We start from the raw sequence: 3,554 nt of genomic DNA, 5'->3' as shown, positions 1-3,554 counted from the left end.
AGAAGACTTCCTGACTGGCACCTCCGCCACCCCTCAGAACAGAACTGACCATGCCCTCCTCCCTGTTTCACTGCATCTCAAAGCAATTGCTCTCACAGCAGCTAAAACACCACACCTCTGTCATTAGCTTTCAAGTCCGTCCCCCCATTAGACTCTAAGTTCCATGAGAGCAGAGACCTTGTCTGATTTTCTCACCACTGCTTCTCATTGCGTGTCTCATATTTTTCTCTCACATTACTCCAAGCAGCTAAGTGTAATGAACACCTACAGCAGAAATCCAGCATTTCAGGCCAAAGTGTCTATGGCATGCCACATTTTTCAATGAAAAATTCAGGTAAATCTTGATTTCTCTTTACTATATCCATGTTTGTTAAATATTAAAAAAAAAAAACATTAAAGATTTCTAATTGGTTAGTGTGTTCAACTTTTCCTACCCAAATCTTCAGGTGAATCTGATGCCCCAGAATTATGTACAATGTCTACACTGAAGTCACATATCTCCTTGCATACTTCACATAGTCAAATTAGTAGTAACAACAATAATTCCCAATTTTATCTCATTTTAGATGCCATCAATTATTAAGATGTATTATTAATTTATGTAACAAAAAGCAATAAAAATTATGCCAATTCACTTAGGACACACCCTCAAATGTGAGATTTATCTTAATTTCATGAACAGTGAAATATTTTAAATGTTGATTTTAGAATATATATAATTTAAAATACAAGATTTTTAAAAGGGACAAAGTAGAGGAAAAAGAGAAATAATATTTACAAGATTATTAAGTACCAGAACATATTGGAAAACACTGAACTTGGAAAAAACCATGCTTTACTTGGTTAGCTTCTGGACTTCTATGTACACAAAAGAAGGATATTGAATTCACCAACTTATGTGATTCCCATCCATATTGACTTACAGACTACCTATACTATGTGCCATGCACTTATAAATATCATCTTTACAACCTAACATTTCTTCATAACAGTGTTACAAGATGAGTACCATTGTCCTATTTTATAGATCAGATAGGTAAGGCCTCACCCAGGGGCGTCGGCTGTGACCAGGCAGACCAGGCTGCCTGCAGCATGACTTCCCACCAGCTCCCAAGAGCTTGAAATGTCCTTCCTCTTTCTTTCCTCTTTTCTTTTTTTTTTTTTTTTTTTTTTTTTTTTTTTTTTTTTTAAAGATTATTTATTTATTTATTTGACAGAGAGAGATCACAAGTAGGCAGAGAGGCAGGCAGAGAGAGAGAGGAGAAAGCAGGCTCCCTGCTGAGCAGAGAGCCCGATGCGGGACTCGATCCCAGGACCCTGAGATCATGACCTGAGCCGAAGGCAGCGGCTTAACCCACTGAGCCACCCAGGCGCCCCTCTTTCCTCTTTTCTTATAATGAGCATTCTGAAGCCTGAACTCATTACAATAAAAGCACTTCTGGTTTCTCGATTAGAAAATAACAACCATGGACTTCAGATTTATTCTGGTCTCTGTAGGCAGTGTGGTAACGAAATGAGCAAAGCAAATATTAATAAAAACTGTATCTACATAACATCCCTCAAAGTGGTAGAGATATGAAAAAGTCAACCAAGGAAACCATCTATAAAATGACATCCTACCAACCTTACAGCCAAAGTAAACTTGAACAAGAAGAACAAAGCTGGAGGTTTCACAATCCCAGATTTCAAGAGATACTGCAAAGCTATGTAATCCAGAGAGCATTGTACTGACCCCAAAACAGATGCATAGATCAATGGAACAGAATAGAAAACCCAGGATAGAGCAACATTATATAGACAATTAATCTATAACAGAGAAGGCAAGAATATACAATGGGGAAAAACAACCTTTTTAATAGACAGTGTCAGAAAAACTGGACAACTACATGCAAAAGAATGAAAATGAACCATTTACACCATATACAAAAATAAATTCAATATGAATTAAAAACGTAAATGGGAGACCTCTTAGAAGAAAACAGAAGCAGTAAGCTCTTTGATATTGGCTTTAGTAACATTTTTCTAGATATGTCTCCTAGGCAAAGGAAACAAAAGCAAAAATAAACTATTGGGACTTCTCCAAAATGAAAAGCTTCTGCATAACAAAGAAAACTATCTACAAAAATGAAAAGAGAACCTACTGAATGGGTAGTTATTTGCAAATGACATATCTGATAAAGGGTTAATATTAAAAATATAGAAAAAAAACTTAACACCAAAAAAACCACAAATTATCCAATTAAGAAAATGGGTAGAAGACCCAAATAACATTTACCCAAGAAAAACAAAGATGGGCAACAGACACATGAAAAGATACTCAAGTTCACTTGTCATCAGAGAAAGCAAATTAAAACCAAAATGAGATATCACCTTACATCTGTCAGGATGACTAGAATCAAAAAGACAAGTGTTGGCCAGGATGCAGAGAAAAAGGAAACCTTGTGCACTGTTGGTAATGCACACTGATGGAAAATAGTATGAAGGTTCCTCAAAAAATTAAAAAATAGAATTATCATATGATCTAGTAATTCCACTACTGGGTATTTACCCAAAGAAAACAAAAACACTAATCTGAACAGATATATGCATCCCTATGTTTATCACAGCATTATTTATAATAGCCCAGATACAGAAGCAACCCAAATGTTCACTGACAGATAAAGAAGATGTGATATATACACATATACAATGGAGTATTACTCAGCCATGAAAAATAATGAGCTCTTGCCATTTGCAACAACATGGATAGATCTGGAAGATATTATGCTAACTGAAATAAGTCAGACAGAGAAAGACAAATACCATATGCTTTCACTTATATGTGGAATCTAAAAAATACAGCAAATAAACAGATAGCAAACTGTTCTCTCTGTTAAATGCAGAGAAAACTTGGTAGTTACCAGAGGGGAGGTGGTTCTGGGGAATGAGTGAAACAGATAAAAGAGATTAAGAAGTACAAACTACCAGTAATAGAATGAATGTCATGGACATGCAAAGTGCAACATAAGAAATGCAGTCAATAATATTGTAATAATGCTATATGGTGATGGATGGTAACTGTACTTATCTTGATGAGCACTGAGTAATGTAAGAATTGCTGAATCAATACATGTACACCTGAAACTAATATAACATTGTACTTTAATTATACTTCAATTTTTTAAAAGTTTCATTTTATAAATAGCCATAAAAAGAAACTATACTAAATAATCAATGAATTTGACATTTTTTTAATGGGACCACTTGTTTTGTCAGGCTTCTCAAACAAAGTATCAAGATGCATCCATAAATACAAAGCTTTGTAAACAGAATTGTTGAATTAGATCATTTTTTTTAAATGGAAGATTTCACTCAATCAATTCCTTTATAACCCAAGTTACTTTCTAGGTACCACTCATTCAAAATATCGAAAACAATTCATCCACTTGATAGGCCTTCACTGACATTTTTTAAATCAACCCGCACTACATATCCAAGAAAAATGCATTAATTAGTTAATACTCTTACTTAACTGAAGCTTTGGATTGTCTAAAGTCTGAGCACATACCTCTTGT

Source organism: Mustela lutreola, chromosome 3, assembly GCF_030435805.1.
Source record: "Mustela lutreola isolate mMusLut2 chromosome 3, mMusLut2.pri, whole genome shotgun sequence".
Classification (NCBI taxonomy): Eukaryota; Metazoa; Chordata; class Mammalia; order Carnivora; family Mustelidae; genus Mustela; species Mustela lutreola.
This window is presented reverse-complemented; position numbering follows the sequence as displayed.